The 18,364-nt window shown below is 31.8% G+C and overlaps 1 protein-coding gene across 4 annotated transcripts in view; it reads left to right on the top strand.

Moving 5' to 3' along the window:
* The window catches only part of LOC114335969 (ADP-ribosylation factor-like protein 4C), a 311,831-nt gene that overhangs the window by 115,375 nt on the left and 178,092 nt on the right, over nucleotides 1-18,364 (top strand). Inside the window, exon 2 of one of the 4 annotated variants that reach the window (XM_050645255.1) lies at nucleotides 13,391-13,426. The exons of the other annotated variants lie outside the window; for them this stretch is intronic. The gene's annotated coding sequence lies outside the window, so the exon portion shown is untranslated. The remainder of the gene's footprint in view (nucleotides 1-13,390; nucleotides 13,427-18,364) is intronic. 4 annotated transcript variants of the gene reach the window in all.

Below are 18,364 nucleotides of genomic sequence, written 5' to 3'. Positions count from 1 at the left end.
TCCCCTGTATTAACAGTCCATATATGGTAGGGGTACATTTACAGGGTACAAGGTTTCTTCCAATGTGATTTTCTGAAGCGCTCGAGTAACGTGCAAAATCCCCGCTTGGGCTCCCCTACCATTAATAATGTTGTTTATTTACAATGGTTAATATTGATTTAGCTAAACCATTGAAATAATCTCGATCAGACTGATTTGAATATAAAATTATTAAAATATACGGGTGTCTGACACCCTGATAGAGTAAAAGGAAGGGGAGAAAGAAAGGAAATATACGATCAGTACAAGAAAATATCTGTGTTTATGCACTTCAACCATAAATTAAACAAACAATCCATTTATAGTAAAACCGTGGATTGATAAATATACCATTTATATACCTGGTATACCTATTTATCAATCAACGGTAAAACGAATAGCAGTTTGGTTAATACCAGTAAATGTTTATACTCTGGGCTAATTAGCAAAATTCATGGAAAAGTTATTTACCAGCAGTTTTATTGCTGGAATCGAATTATAAGATCCTATATATTAATAATATAGGTATACAAAGTCCGCAGATAGTGTGCTACTTTTTTTATAAACAAAATGGCGCCGACAAATCGTATTTTTTTCAGTTATTGCTCTATAACTCCTAAGATTTTAACTTTACAACAAAAACACCTTAATAAAAATTCACCGCAATTATATTCTGCATAGAGATATGTTTTTCACGATTTGCTCCGACGAAAATTTTCCTCCGAAAATGCGGGTTTTCCTAACAAAAACTAATTTTCAAATAAAGTTTTAGGTAAGTAATTATTAATCAATAATTAAATAACTTAGTGACATCAAAGCTTTCTTGGTATAGATTGAAATTCCAGAAGCCGGTGAAAATTAAACGAATATTTTAGCAACAATTCAATTGTTAATTAACAAATTACGATCGCAATAATAACCAAAATAATCATGATACATTGATCAAACTTATAAAGATTATAAAGATGAGATGCTTATTTAATATTTTATCGACAAAATATAATTTTTTTTTTTTGCATAATCTTTAAATTTTGAAAAAAAAATAGTTATAATACGCTGGTCTAATTAGTAAAGTACAAAGAAAGGTTATTTAACAGCAATTTTATTGCTGGAATCGAATTATAAGATCCTATATATTATTAATATAGGTATGCAAAGTCCGCATATAGTGTGCTACTTTTTTTATAAACAAAATGGCGCCGACAAATCGTATTTTTTTCAATTATTGCTCTATAACTCCGAAGATTTTAACTTTACACCAAAAACACTTAAATAAAAATCCACCCCAATTTAATTCTACATAGAAGCATGTTTTTCCCGATTTGCTCCGACGAAAATTTTCCTCGGAAAATGTGGGTTTTCCCAACAAAATCTCGAATTTTCAAATAAATTTTTTGGGCCAGTAATTATTTATCAATAATTATATAGCTTGGTGAAATAAAAGCTTTCTTGTTATAGATTATAAATTCAGAAGCCGGTGAAAATGAAACGGAATATTTTAGCAACAATTCAATTGTTAATTAACAATTTACAGTCGCAATAACAACCAAAATAATCATGAGACATTGATCAAACTTAGAAAGATTATAAAGGTGTGATGCCTATTTAATATTTTGTCGACAAAATATAAATTTTTCATTTTTTTGCATAATCTTTAAACGTTTTAAAAAATTTTTATAAACAAATTAACCTTTCTCAGAAATTGTTTATTATATTCTAATTTTAAAAAATACTTAAATTGCGTATTTCATAGGTCTTGAAAATGAATGCTTTAAAAAAATTTTCCAACCATTTGCAAAAAAGTTATGAAACAGCAAAGTAAATATACGAAAATATACGTTTAAAAGCTTAAAAGTGAGTCTGTGGTACAACCTAATTACTCACAAAGAATGTCAAAAATTAGTGCAATGGTTATATTTTAATCAAAGATTAAAAATACTTTTTTTTGTAATTTCTAGCGCAAACGTAGGCCTGATACAGAGTCGGAGCTAAAATGTTCACTCGAAGCGACTGACACGCAGCATACATTATTTATTAAAAGTGTACATCACGCGGCAGGTCGTCGCTCCGAGTGAAAATTTTAGCTACAGTACTGTGTTACTCTACTTTCGCGCGTGTAAATTACAAAAAAATATATTTATAATCTTTAATTAAAATATAACCATTAAACTGATATTCGATATTTTTTTGTAAATAATTAGCTTGTACTTTAAACTCACTTCTACGCTTTGAAAGAATTAAAAAAAATTATAAACACAGTAGTAATCGTATGTTTACTTTGCTGTTTCATAACTTTTTTACAAATGGTTGCAAAAAAGTTTTAAAGCATTCATTTTCAAGATATTTGCAATGCGCATTTTAGTTATTTTTTAAAACTATAATATAATAAAAACTTTCTGAGAAACGTTAATTTGTTTATAACTATTTTTTTTTAAACATTTAAAGATTATGCAAAAAAATAAAAAATTCATATTTTGTCGACAAAATGTTAAATAGGCATCTCATCTTTATAAGATTTCAAAGCTTGATTAGTGTATCATAATTATTTTGGTTATTATTGCGACCGTTAATTATTAAGTAACAATTGAATTGTTGCTAAAATATTCGTTTAATTTTCATCAGCTTCTGGAACTATAATCTAAACCAAAAAGGCTTTTAAGTCAACAAATTATTTAATTATTGGTAGATAATTACTTATCTAAAACTTTATTTGAAAATTAAAGATTTTGTTGGGAAAACCCGCATTTTCCGAGGAAAATTTTCGTCGGAGCAGATCGGGAAAACGCGTCTCTATGCAGAATTTAATCACGGTGAATTTTTATTTGAGTGTTTTTGTTGTAAAGTTAAAATCTTCGGAGTTATAGAGCAATAATTGAAAAAAACACGATTTTCATGCGCCATTTTGTTTATAAAAAAAGTAGCACACTATCTGAGGACTTTGCATACCTATATTATCAATATATACAATCATCAGATTCGATTCCAGCAATAAAATTGCTGGTAAATAACTTTTCCCAAAAATGGCCTATTCTCCGATAATCAGCCCAGACTATTAGTAGATTTTGATCGAGTACATCCTAATCATAAACATGAATTTTTGAATTATTATATCTTAGTCCAGGCTGTATGCTCGCTGTCAGTTTGACTGATGTAAGTTTTTTGACAGCAACCACATGTCAATCTGTATAAAAATTAAAGATATACATAATTCTGAATGACCAATTTGAGACAAACAGCTCCCCACTCCTCAACATATTCAGTTAAATTTTTTAAAGTGCAAACACATAGGAAAAATATACCTAACACTTGAGAAAGGCACTCTGACAAAACCGCTGTAGTGACATTAATTTGTAATAAATTTTGTGGTAATATAAACAAGAGTTTTAGAAATGATTGAACAGTTGCAAGTGTGAGTCCGTAAATGCAATGGTTAGGTAAAGAAAATGGGTAAAAAAAGGTTTTCTTTGTGTTTTTGTGTGATTGTTTGTTTTTTTTAGTTTTTTATGTGTTTTTGTTGTTTTTTTTTTAATTCTTTTTACCTTTTCATTTGTGTTAATAACAAACAAAAAACAAACAAACAATTTGACATCTTATTCTGGCCTGATGATGGGACAGCTTATAAGTCCCGAAACCGGTAGCCAATTTTTAACAACAATAAAGGATAAGATTGTGAATATTGACCCTTTTGCAAAAGTTTTACAGTGTTTTATTACTAGATAAAATGAATTTCCATCAAGTAACGGTCAGTCAATTCCATCAATTATAAAAATTTATGTCAAATATGTATTCAGTTTGAGACTCCATCCACATTTTGTACACCACAAACATGCTACGCAGACAAACTATTTTTGTCCGCTGTGTCTAAGTACACGCTAACAAAAAAGTTAGGTACACGTGAATTAAACTTCATCAAGCCAGCGACGTCATTATTTAGCGTGCGCAGTGACTTTATATTTTGGTACACGCTATTTTGATATGCTTAGTGTTTGTTGTTTGTTTGATAGAAAATATTTTTATTAAGGGAAGGGGAAGGGAATCAAAACTATTCAGATGTTTCAAACTTAATTGTAATAAAACAGTAATCTTCTTCTTTATGTGCCGTCTTCTACCGAAGGTTGGCGACCATCAAACGATAGGTTTCTCTGTTTTGTGCCGCATGTATTATGTTCGCAGCTTCTGGTATTTGAAACCATTCTCTCAAGTTTCTCAGCCAGGATTTCTTCTTCCTGCCCAAACCTCTTCTACCTTCAATCTTGCCTTCGACGATAAGCTGTAGCAGACTGTACTTATCATTACGGAACACATGGCCCAGGTATGACGCTTTCCTCCTTTTAACAGTTGTTAACAATTCCAACTCTTTACCCATTCGTCTCAATACCTCTGTGTTGGTCACTCTGTCTGTCCAAGGAATTCTCAGTATGCGTCGATACAGCCACATTTCTAGAGCCGCTAACTTCTTTATAGTTGCTGCTGTTAACGTCCACCCTTCTACTCCGTAAAGTAGCGTAGAAAGTACATAGCATTTTGTGGCGCGCCATCGGAGGTTAACGCTTAGGTTGCGGTTGCTTAAGAGCTTTCTCATTTTTATGAATTTGGATCTTGCTATTTCAATTCGGATCCTAATCTCTACGTCTGGGTCCCACTTATCATTTACTGTATATCCCAGATATTTAAATCGGTGTACTCTTTCAATACGTTCGGCTTCAATATTCAGGTCGATATGTTGAATGTTCTTTTTACTGATCACCATAAATTTAGTTTTCTTTCTATTGATCTTCAGTCCAAATTGGTTGCCAGTTGTATTTACTCTATTTAGCATCATCTGTAATTTACTCTATTTAGCATCATCTGTAAATCTTCGATGTTATCGGCTAGTATAACAGTATCATCTGCATATCGAAAATTACTTATTGGTACGCCATTAATCTTGATGCCCTCATTGTACTCTTCTAGTGCCTCTAGAAATATTTGTTCCGTGTACACGTTGAAAAGCAGTGGCGAAAGAATAGAGCCCTGTCTAACCCCTCTAGAAATGGTTATGTTTTCACTCACCATATGTCCATTCTTTATGTGGGCTGTTTGATTCCAATATAGATTTTTTATAATCTGGATGTCCTTAGTGTCAAGTCCTGAAAGATGTAATAGTTCTATGAGTTTGTCATGTTTGATAGTATCAAATGCTTTCTCATAGTCGATAAAACAGGCGTAAACATCTTTCTGTTGATCCAGGCATTTTTGAATCAAGACTTGTATTGCAAATAGGGGCTCTCGAGTTCCAAAACCGCATCTAAAACCGAACTGTGTTTTACTTATGCTGGGTTCTAATTTTGCTCGTATTCTGGAATGGATAATACGCAAGAATACTTTAAGGGTATGACTCATTAAACTTATGAGTCTTATGATAAAACAGTAATATGTATATAAAAGTTAGCAAAATAAATATTAGTTAACATGATATATACAAAATACTGCTAAAATAATTTTTATACGTAAGTTAATTATACCAGTTTATATTGGTGTTTATTTTTATTTATACAGGGATTTGAACTTGTTACGATTTTCATAGACAATTGGTTACAACTTTGTAAATACCCTGTATAACATAATCAACCTTTATATTTTTGTGATATGGGAGTTAAGAAGATTTCGAACATAAAATAAAATATAGGGTGTTCCATTTAAAAACCATAAGTTTGGTCTGCCACTATATTATCGAACGCCCTGTAACATTCTAACTAATTTTAGTAATTTTGTAATATGAAGCTCAAAAGTTTGCTAACATTTGTGTTACTAACTTTTATTGCTATCTATTACTATAGCGGGTCTACTGAGCTTTATTACACTAATCAATCGCCCCGTATTACTTCAGCTAATGACATCATGACTTGATGACGTTTAAGCGTGTACCTAACTTTTTTATTTGCGTACACGTTAGCGTGCACCTAGACACAGCGATTTTTGTCACGAAACGATAATCGAAAAATGTAAAGACTTGTAAACAATAGCTAAATTAACGCGATAAATTAATATTCAGTGTCTGTCTGGCATTACACAGCCCCGCCGCCACCGCGCCGCGCGTCGAAGCGAAATTCAAAACTCGTGACTAAAAAGTGAACGAACCGTTTAGGGTTTGTCACCAAATACGAGTAAAACAAAATAGCATAAATGATTCTGATCCTATTAGGCTAGCGGTTTTCCTCTAAAATGACGCTTAGAAACGGAATATACCGACTATTTTTTTGCATTTCTACCGCACCAAACCTTTTTTTATTTGATTCTATAAAATTTTCAAATTTCAAATTTGAAAAAAAAGTATTATTTTGTATTTTGACAACGACACCCGACTTGGGCGTCGAAACGTTAATAAAATCATTTTTTTGGTAAAATTGTGGCTTATTTCCCATTGAAAATAGTTTATTTCAAATTTGAAATATCTTTTGAACTTTTATAACAAATAATTTATAACGAGAAAACAATTTTTCGAATCGCTTCGAATCAATTTCTTTAGGCGTATGTCATCGAAAGAAATACTTTTTTCTACGGCCGTGCTAAAAGAGCCACTTTCACGCACGCATTTCGTTTCCGAAAGTTGCACTTTCCCGCACGGCGTGCGTGAAAGTAAATTTTCCAGCACGGCGTGCGGGAAAGTAAAATACCTTGTAATATGGTATTATAATATATTATAATACATACAATAAACTAATATTTAGATATTATTTACTAATTTATTTCAAATTTATCTTATTGTGTTCATGTTTTAATGATAGCGCGATAATTCGATGAAATAAAATTATTTTGACATAATATTTAAAAGTCAGATCAGTAGACAATTACAATGGTTTTGAATCGTCGTCATGGAAACCAATATCGTCGTCATGGTAACCCATTATATTGAAAGTTTGATTTTGACAACCTTGTCAAAGAATTAATTTGTGTATTTTCACTTCTAAATAAAAATTGATATAACTCTATTTTTGTGGCTTTTTTCCAAACGTACGGCCCTAGAAAAAATATTGTTCCTAACTCATGCGGAAAGTGTCTTCCCCGCACTCGACTGCTTGCCCGAACTCCGCTATCGCGTCGTTCGGGTCAACGGCAGTCTCGTGCGTGAAAGTATCACTTTCCGCACTAGTTAGGAAAATAACTATTTTTCTCTTGGTAATTTTTTGAAAATGATTTCTGAGTTATTTGTAATTTTTGTTGAAAAAAATGCCTTAATTAGTGATTTTTGAATTTTTTCTACAAAACTACTAAGCGAATTGTAATTCTACATTGCTTTATAAACGATACATCTTTTCTGGATTTACTAGGATGAGGACTGCTTCCAGTGGCGTAGCGTAGTGGGGGCGGCAGGGGCGGCACTTGTTAGGGGGCGGCAAAATTTACCAATCAATAATAAAAATATTTTGTAAATATTTAAACCATTTTATATTTTTTCGCAACTACAAATTCGGACCGATTGAAAGGAGCACGGAATTTTTCATTACTTATTTTGTGACGAATTCGGAGAATTCCTTTTAGACTAAGAGCCGCTATAGGTGAAATATCTTAATCATTTTAGGCACGACGGGACCATATAACTTAAATAGTAGAACCTAAAAGAAAACGTTTGAGCACTGTGCCGTCACTTTTCAGTGGCACATGCGTCTACAGTGGCGCACCAAACTTTCCACTTATGAACGGGATACATAAATTAAAAAATACCCTCCCTCATTACCAGAAATTAATTTTTTTCATTTTTTTAAGTTCTATGTGATTAAGACATAAGATTCATCGTAATTTTAACCCACCATCCCCTTCTCCCTGCCCCCACCATCAAAAACTTTATTTTTGATTTTTTTCTTTGGTGAGATGCAATCAATTTTAAAATTTCAAAAAATTCACACGCATAGTTAAGGATTTTATAAAACACGTCTATTTTTATAGACCTGTAGGTTGAATGTACATAACCTCAATAAATTAAAAAAAAATTTTTTTGGAAAAAAGTATATAACTCTTTGTTGAGGATAGCTGCAGATCTAATTTTTTCTTAGTCTTGTGTATTTTATCAAACACTATATTTCTAATTTTTTTCAGATTTTTCTGTAACGCTGGTCACCTTCAAATATCCAAAAAATTGTTTTTTAAGGGGGTTTTGGGGGGTTTGAACGTGTTTTTCTGATTTTTAAATATTCTAAAGGACCCATTACTTCAAGTTACATATAACCTATAAAAACAAAATTGGTTTGATATATTATGAAGTCTATAAAATAGGGAAAATCCCCCAAAACCCCCCAAAAAACAGTTTTTCGGATTTTTGAAGGTGGGGAGCCTTACGGAAAAATCTGAAAAAAATTAAAAATATAGTGTTTGATAAAACACATAAGATTAAGAAAAAATTAGACCTGAAAAAATTCCTTACAAAAAGTTATACGCTTTTTTGAAAAAAAAAATTTCTTTTAAATTTTTGAGGTTATGTACAGTTACTTACGGGTCTATAAAAAATAGGCATGTTTTATAAAAGCCTCAGCTATGCGTGTGAATTTTTTGAAATTTTAAAATTGATTGCATCCAACCAAAAAAAACATAAAAACTAAAAATTAAGTTTTTGATGGCGGAGGCAGGGGGAAGGGGGTGGTGGGTTAAAATTACGCTGAATCCTATGTGTTAATCACGTAGATCTTAAAAAAATAAAAAAAAATTATTTCTGTTAGTAAGGGAGGGTAACTTTTAATTTATTTATCCCGTCCGTAAGTGGAAAGTTTGATGCGCCACTGTCGACGCATGTGCCACTGAAAAGTGACGGCACAGTGTTCAAACGTTTTCTTTTAGGTTCTACTATTTAAGTTATAGGGTCCTATCGTGCCTAAAATGATTAAGAAATTTCACCTCTAGCGGCTCTTAGTCTATTTGCTTTGAATGATATTTTGTAGCGACTGGCAACGTCTATATGACTTGTGGGAATTCCTCGTTTGTGACTAACAATCATCACAACTTTTTTCGGCACTTTAGAACGTTGCTATTCTTTTTTTCCTCATCGACACATCGACACAAGAAGGATTCCAGACACGCGGTGTAGTGCAAGAGGCGATGCCGTAAATGTGACATGGCATCATTACAAAGACATTCTCGCCACTTTGGAAAAACTGACAGAGGCAGGTGAAAGCTTAAATACTAGGACTAGGACAGATGCAGGTGCTTTACTAGTTTCGATGCAGTCAATTTCCTTTCTTTGTTTTTTGGGCCTGTGGCAACTGGTGCTACATGAAGTGAATGATGCACAAAAATATTTACAAACAAGGGGACTTGACATATAAGATTGTGCGCTCATAAGATATTGACAGAGAAAAGAGAGGAATGGGCAAATGGCGCTGTAGGTTATGCAAAAATATGTGTAAAGAACTTGGAATTTCCATAAATCCTCGAAGGCGCATAACAAGAAAGCATATTTTTGATGCCGGAACTAAAGGTGCTAACTTTTCTTATGAAAATGAGTTGAGACGAAAGCTGTTTTCTTCGTTAGATAGAGTTGTTGTAGAAATTCGTGAGCGGTTTCAACAGCTACAGAATTTAACGGATAAGTTTGTTTATCTAACGTCGGCTATATTATTAGATCCAGACAACACTGAATGTAGAAATGTAGAATGTAGACTACGCATCTGACGAAATTGACGAGCAAGGTTTCAAGCTATAAAAACTAACGACTGCGGATTTTCGTTGCTGCTACAGGCAACGAAATTGATTAATGCAGACTCATTTGAATTATTTAAATTTATTATCAAGTATATTCAAATGGGAAATAAGCCACAATTTTACCTAAAAATGATTTTATTAACGTTTCGACGCCCAAGTCGGGTGTCGTTGTCAAAATACAAAATAATACTAAATAAACAAAAATGGTGTTGCTTAGTAAAAAATTCTTCTAATAATTTATTTAATCTGACTCATTTATATCGGCAATTCAGACACGTATTATACATTTTAAAGTAGACGACTTTAAAATGATATTGCCAATATTGATGAGTTGCGTTCCTGGGACGACTTTACTAAAAGATAGTTCATTCGATTACATGAAATCAATCCCAACAAATTTTTAGGTAAAATTGTGGCTTATTTCCCATTTGAATATACTTGATTATAAAAATGCCATAAGAAAATAGCTTCAGAACAACATTTAAATTTATTGTTAAATCCAAGCTGGAAGATACTCTGCCCAATATTTTAATAATATTCCGAATATTGTTTACAGTTGCTATAAGCAATGCCAGCTGTAAGAGGAGTTTTTCAAAATTGAAATTGATTAAAAAATATTTAACATCGACAACGAGTACTCTAAGGCTAACTAATTTGGCTATTTTGTCTATTGAGAAAGAGATGTGTGATGCGATATACATTGACGGTGCAATAAAAGACTTTGCTCTTAAAAAAAGTAGACGTATAAATTTTTAATTGAAGACGGAAGTTTTGTTTTTAATTCTAATAAATACTCATATTACTTTTCAATAAAGTTAAAAATATAACATTATATAGTATCGTTTCTAGTTCTAATTAAAAATTGATTTTATTTAATTTTGTCGATCGTCAAGGTGTACCTAATCTTAAGTGATAGGTACTAAGCTATATCAATGTATCTAATTGGTTAAGGTAAAAGAATTTTTGTAAATAAACGTGATTGTAAAACTTAGATAAACTTTTTTTATTTAAAATCCAACCAGTATAATGCAAAATAATGATGACTTTTCTCACCGAAAAGTTCTTTATAATTAATGTATGTAATGTATAGTATACAATAAATTAAAATACCTAAATAAGAGGGCGGCAAAATTGTCTTCCGCCCCGGGCGGCCGACACTCACGCTACGCCACTGACTGCTTCTTTGATTTTTCTCTTTTTTATGTATGTTCCTTCATGATTATTCATGCATCTTTCCACTGTGGTCTGTGTTCATTGTCTCTGGCATATTTGCATATCTGTGGTTTGTCGTAATCGCTGTTTTTGATGTACCAATATTTGATGCTCGTTGATCCCGACGCTTATTTATAGTGGTCTTGCAGTTTCTCCAACATAGAAATTGTTGCTGCATGAATTTCTCGATTGTTTTTTATAAAGAGCAATATATTGAACTTGTGCAGTTCTCTAGTCACATGCAACTTTTCCATATTATTTGGCAAACTTCGTTGAATTGTATTCAGTCAATATCAATTCGATATGTGGATTATCTATACCAACAGCTTTATGATTTTTTTGCCTTCTTTTTGCCATTTCAACTTCGCTTCTGAGTATGTGAGTTCTCTTTCAAATCAACTATTTTCAATGGGAAATAAGCCACAATTTTACCAAAAAAATGATTTTATTGACGTTTCGAAGCCTAAATCGGGTTTCGTTGTTAAAATACAAAATACTTTTTTTTGTATTTTGACAATATTGTATTTGATTTATATCAATATTGTCAATATTGACAATATTGACAATACAATCATTTTAAAATACAAAAAAAAAAGTATTTTATATATTCAAAAAATTTTTCCCAGCCCGAAATGGTGGATGTGTGAATTATTCGTAAGGGGATTTTTCCACATTCTCTATTTCATTTGTTTGATTTCGTACGAGTGGTCGTTAAACCAGTATCTGTGGATCTTTTGATCACTGAGTGTGTTTCAAAGATCTACATCTTTTGTTTTTTCATAAAAAAAGTATTTTGTATTTTGACAACGAAACCCGATTTGGGCTTCGAAACGTTAATAAAATCATTTTTTTGGTAAAATTGTGGCTTATTTCCCATTGAAAATAGTTGATTATAAAAATGCCACAAGCAAATAGCTTCAGAACAACATTCTTTTTCAAAACTAGGTATCTCTTGTAATGGTGACTCTTCTGCATCTGCATTGGCCATCAGATTCTCGTACTATTCCTTCCATCTTTCTAATATAAATCTTGTTTGGCAGTGAGTAGGATTTCGTTTCCGTATTTAATGGTGCTATGATTTTGTAGTAAAGGAGCGTGTTAACCATCACAACAAAATAGTCGATAGTTCTTTTGATAAAAGTTATAAATTCAAAACACGGAAACGAATTGGAATTTGAAATAATACGGAAATTTAGTTGTAAATAAAGTACAAATGCGCTGTCACTTGTCAATTACAATATTTAAACTTCTGTGTTGCGGATCAATCATCATCCTTTGTAAAATGATTTGTTTGATGTATTATGTATTATGCGGTGGTTTAAGGGGTAGGCGCAAAATGCCTGCTCCAGTGCTTAATAAACATTTTTGAAAAATTTAAACGTAGAATGAAAGATTACATTGTTACCGAGGGCCGAGAGTCCCTAGAATAAACAAAAAGTTTCTTTTGAATGAGATACTTGAACTTAAATATCACACTAAATTTTATCTTTTTTTACCCCTGTAACTTATTAAAATAAACATTATAGAACTTTTCAGGGACTTTCGGCCCTCGGTAATAATCTAAGCTTTCATTCTGCATTTAAATTTTTCAAAAATACTTATCAGTTTTCCCAGGATTAAAAAAAAAATGAATACATTTAAAAAGCATTGAAGCTGAAATTTTGCGCCTACTCCCTTAAGCGTCTGTGTGTAGAATAGAGACGTAATAAACATAATTCGTGAATAATAAATGAAATCCAACAGGCAGACTATAAATAATTAAATATGTTGCATTTTTTTTATAAAATAAACAACTAAACAACGTATTCACAATAAATAAGTAAAATTTAATAAAAAATTTTGGTCTTGGTAAAAGGTGTATTATTTTAAAAAGCCCTATAGGGCTACAAACATCGAACAGAACGTTTTCGCTCTAAAAAGAGCATCATCAGTGTTGCAAGAACATGGTGAGCCAACCAAAAAAATACGAAGGTCAAAGCCTTTCAAAAATGGACTAAAAGTCACATCAAAATGCTAACATAGCAAATTCCAAAGGATGGATATAATCCCTAAGGATATGGCCCTAGGATAACATATGACTCCCACACGTTGTAAGTGGGTCAAAGGTAACAAATTTAATTTGTTACCTTTGACCCACTTACAACGTGTGGGAGTCATATGTTATCCTAGGGCCATATCCTTAGGGATTATATCCATCCTTTGGAATTTGCAATGTTAGCATTTTGATGTGACTTTTAGTCCATTTTTGAAAGGCTTTGACCTTCGTATTTTTTTGGTTGGCTCACCATGTTCTTGCAACACTGATGATGCTCTTTTTAGAGCGAAAACGTTCTGTTCGATGTTTGTAGCCCTATAGGGCTTTTTAAAATAATATACCTTTTACCAAGACCAAAAATTTTTTATTAAATTTTACTTGTAATTAATGGTATACAGCCAGCTACAGGAAATTCTTCCTAGTGGAATTTTAATAAGTGTATTATTGTTTCAGGTGAGGTTTCTTCATGTAACGTTGTATATTGGTCGAGTAAGTACTTTACATCGATTAAGAATTATATAATTAAAAAAATTGTTTTCCATAATAACATGTACGGATAATACAAACCTCGTAAAATGTACATATAGAGATTATTGCAAAATATGAGATAACACATTTACCAGTGTATTACTAAATGAAGGTTGACAAGTTTTACAAAGATGAATGATCTTACTTCGATATTGTTCTGAAACTATAATATTATACTGCTCAATAAATGGTTTCAAATTGATGGTTCTGTAATCAGCACAGGTTTTTGCTGTTGTTTTCTTAGGTAGAGTTATGAACAATGAATTGGTCAACCATTAGGTATGCTTTTTCTCATGAGGATCTTTCAGTGCGTCACAGTTTTTCGATTTCTTTCTATATATATATAATCATATCCCTCCTACCATACAATGGTGTAGGGTTGCAACATTAATCTAATTACACCTTTACATCTAATTCTACATTTCTAAAATTAATTTCATTAATTCTATAAAAGTATCAGTTATCTATATACAAATTTTTTCCACTCTTTTCTGTCTTGTGCTATCGCTTTGGCATCTATCCAGTTTGATCTTTTCTTTTGCAGAATGGCTCCTATTGCTTTATCCCATGTTTGTCTGGGTCTTCCTCTCTTCCTATTTTTTGATATTTTTGCTTCCCATACTCTTCGAACTGGTCTAGTTTCTTTCATTCGTTGTAGATGTCCCCACCAACATAATTGTCTTTGCTCTATATACTCCAATGTGGATGGTATTTTTAACTCGCTTCCTATGTCTACATTCCGTAGTCGATCTAATTTAGTGACGCCTTTTACTCTTCTCAGGAACTTCATTTCCATGGCTTGTATTTTGCTTTTTTGTCGGTTTGTTAAGACCCAAGATTCGCTGCCGAATGTTAGTACTGGTCTATAGATTGATTTGAACACTTTTATTTTTGTTTCTCTTGAAATTTCTTTTCTACTGATAAATTTTTTATTCATTGCATGGTACAGCTTTATTGTTTTGTCTATTCTATTGTTTACTTCAGCATCTTGAGTGCCTGCCTGGTCAATTATTACACCTAGGTAAGAGAAAGTTTTCACTTGTTCAATTAGTGTTCCTTCAATTTCTATTCTTAGCTCCTGTCCCTCTTCACCGATCGGCAGTACTTTGGTCTTGCTTTTGTTTATTACCATTTCATTTTCGATGAATACTCTGTTCCATATTTCAATGTTGTGTTGTAAATCTTTTTCACTTCTTGCAATTAACACCAAGTCGTCTGCAAACACTCCTTCTGATATTTCTACTCTACGAAGATATCTGTGTCCAACATTTAATTTTCTGCTTTCTATTGTGCATCTTTTAATTATTTGGTCCATAAACAATATAAACAGCGTTGGGCTAAGTGTCGATTTCTTTCTAACGCATTAAATTGCATGTGACAGAAAAAAAGGCACGTCGGTGATTACATTTCGTCGGTGACATTTATAACATTTATTCTAGTTGTCAATATATGGCGCTATAATCGAAAAAAAATATTTACTAAATTATATAATATATCTACGAATATAATCTGTTCAATTTATAAGACTATACAAATCAAAGAGACTACCATTTTATAAATGCAATAAATACAATTGATTTGATTTTATGCAAAATTGCAAATAAAATGTGACAACTGTCAGATTTAACTAAAATGTCATGCCACTAAAATGTACAGGGTGTTTGGTAAAGAATGGGCCATAGCTTAACCTCAGGTTCCTGAGGTTAAAATAGGCCGATTTGAGCTAACTTACCTTAGTACAAAGTTTATAATAACCGAGATACAGGGTGTCAAAGTTAAACTTTTTTTATTTATTATTAAATATTTCTTGACAGGTATGAGATAACAACATAAAATTTGGTATTTGGGGGTTTTTGGATCAAGAAAACTAAATTCCCTACCAAAAATTATGTATTGCCCAGAGGGCGCCACATACGCCTTTCAGCACTCATTTATTACGTTCAATTTTTTTTATCCCTAACTCTGTATAGTTTTGACATTAAAATTTTTATTCTCCTATTAGTTTTACTTAAAAAAGGTATACCTCTTTCATCTCCCTAAACTCAACCGTTTTCGAGATAAACGCATTTTAAATCTGCGATACACCATCACTTTTAGCATAATATCATTGTAGTTACACCCAAAAAATAACTTAAAACCATAAAATGATCCAAAAATGTATCGCAAATTTCTTCAAATAGAATTTGCGATGCAGTGACATAAATTTGAGAACTGGCACAATTATTATGGTTTTAAGTTATTTTTCGGGTGGAACTACAATGATATGCTAAAAATGATATGCAAAAAACCCAGACATACCAAATTTCATGTTGTTATCTCATACCTGTCGGGAAATATTCAATAATAAATAAAAAAAAAAGTTTAACTTTGATACCCTGTATCTCGGTTATTATAAACTTTGTACTAAGGTAAGTTAGCTTAAATCGGCCTATTTTAACCTCAGGAACCTGAGGTTAAGCTATGGCCCATTCTTTACCAAACACCCTGTATATTATCACAGACTTACCTTTTTTTCTATCATTTGTGACGCACTGAAAAATGCTCATGAAAAGAAGATTATTCGCTTATCCGCGTATCCGCGTATTAGGTTCGTAATGCAATTTTCCCATTCTCTAAGTTTGTCCTTTACTTCAAATATTTCTTTACCATGTTCAACATGTAGCATTTCAGTTTGTCTCGTATTGAAGATACCATCCAGCCCCTTCTTTTACTTTTTTTATACATATTAAACGTGTCGTATCTATTTTCGAGTTCTTCAATTTCATGACACTGTTTGGTTAGATGGTAATAACTTCAATTAAGTACCCTCTTTTCGTTTGAGGGTTTTAGAATATATATAATCAATTGTTTTTTATCTATTTGTATGATCTGCTTCTTATTACTTTTATATTAATTATTGTTTATTTGATCAATTATTTAATTAACGCAAATCATACATAAAAATATTAAGAAAAAATCTCAGGGTGCCTTTTGTCAAAAAAAAAAAAATTTAAATTCTCTTAGGTTATACTTATCCTTTCTCGTGGCTTCAGTATCTCTTAGTTGATCCTTATCGGGATAAAATAGGAAAAGGAAATAAATAGAAAAATCATAAATAAACACATAGAAATACCGTTATTATCAAAAGCAATGCTCTGTAAATTTATTAATTAAATCCTGTGGGCATAACTGTCCAAAAGAAACGTTTACCATATAAATTAATCTAATTCAAACAAATATTTATCGCTTTGTTCTTGATACTATTAATAAAACAAGCTAAACAAACAAATTTGGTATTCGCAAATTACTTATACTTCCTATTAAATTTTTGAAATGTTGGAATCTTAAATGCATATGCTTTTACGTAAAACAATTTAACTTCTGATTATAAAACAAAATCTATCACATAGGTTATCGACTGACCTTTTTGATTCACACACAATGATGTCTCCTCTTGACCCAAACAGTTCCTCCTTGTTGATTATGTTAGGCTACCAATCAAAGCCCTCTCCGTTCTCAGCAAATAATCCAGCAGGATACCAGCAACTATTTCTCCAAAACACAAGCCAGGCCTCTTTTTGCCAGTACTCGTTCAATAAACTCCAAAACTCTCTCCTCTCTTTCTCTCAACAATAATCTCCTGAGACCCAAGTATCTTTTTTTACTTGGTGTCACAAATAATTTTAATAACGATAATTCTTGTAACTTACTCTCTTGGACTTTACAGAATCAAAGAGGCATTTCTTCTCGATTTGATTTGTCTCTCGTTCCACTTTCAGCTACTCTCACTATCAAAAACAACCACTAGTACTTGCTTCTGAACTACTCACGAAAACTTTTGATTGCTCTTCTCGAATGCCCGTAACACAATAATCTTTTCTTTTCCAAACTGTCTCAACATTCAAACAAAACTTCCCCATTCCAAATTCCCAAGCCAATCAGAAACATTTCTCTCTTCCCATTCTTTTTTTCATTCGAAAACCCAGTCATTCGTTCAAACAATACTTCTACTCAAAACTAATGACTTTTCGGAAATTATCTAAATATTCCTGTCATTAAACAAACATATTTAAAATTCCAATTCTCTTTACCTCTATTTTTCTAAAAACTAATAATTACATCTACGTGTGGTTTTACCTTTTCCGTAATAAACAATCGGTTTAAAATTATAATCCTAAATAACTTTCACTTCACTTTTTATTTACAAAAATGTGACACCTTGCGTGACAGCTAACTTCTAATAAATATTTACAAATCAATATACAGGGTGTATCAAATTTATGTGCCCGCGTTATATTAAAAAATAAAAATTTTATTCTATCTTTGATTGATAGATTGATACACAATACTATATTACATTTTATCCAAACGTTAGAGGACCTGACAAATTCACGACAGCGCTAGTGCTGTTTTACTACTTATGTGAATAAAACAGGAAATGCCATATGGGAACCTGCAAAAATATCAAAAATAAAAAAAACGAGAATAAACGCTCAGGAACGTATTGTTCTGAAAACTTTAAAAAATATTTCATAATCTTTACACACTATTCATACCTCGATAGAATATAATTTATCAATAGAACAACCTTTCCTAGTTTATTGCTTGTAAATAGTAAAATGTTCGTTATAATTTGGCGGGATTACTTGTCAAATTCTGAAAATTTCGATGTATTGACGATGATAAGTCTAACAAACGATGCATACATACGATTGATTAAATAGCAATAAAGCACCCATTCAATTGCCAGTAGTCGATCCCTACTTGTGAATTGAATAAATAAAAACTTTTAAATTGTAATAATCAACGGTTTTATTTGAACTTACAGACGTTGTTGGTGTGCAGTGAGACTGACTTATAAAAAGCTGACAAGATTAATTTAAATTGGCTGTGAATGTTATGTTGGTTGTTTCTGGTATT

This window comes from Diabrotica virgifera, chromosome 3 (assembly GCF_917563875.1).
Source record: "Diabrotica virgifera virgifera chromosome 3, PGI_DIABVI_V3a".
Lineage (NCBI taxonomy): Eukaryota > Metazoa > Arthropoda > Insecta > Coleoptera > Chrysomelidae > Diabrotica > Diabrotica virgifera.
This window is presented reverse-complemented; position numbering and strand designations above follow the sequence as displayed.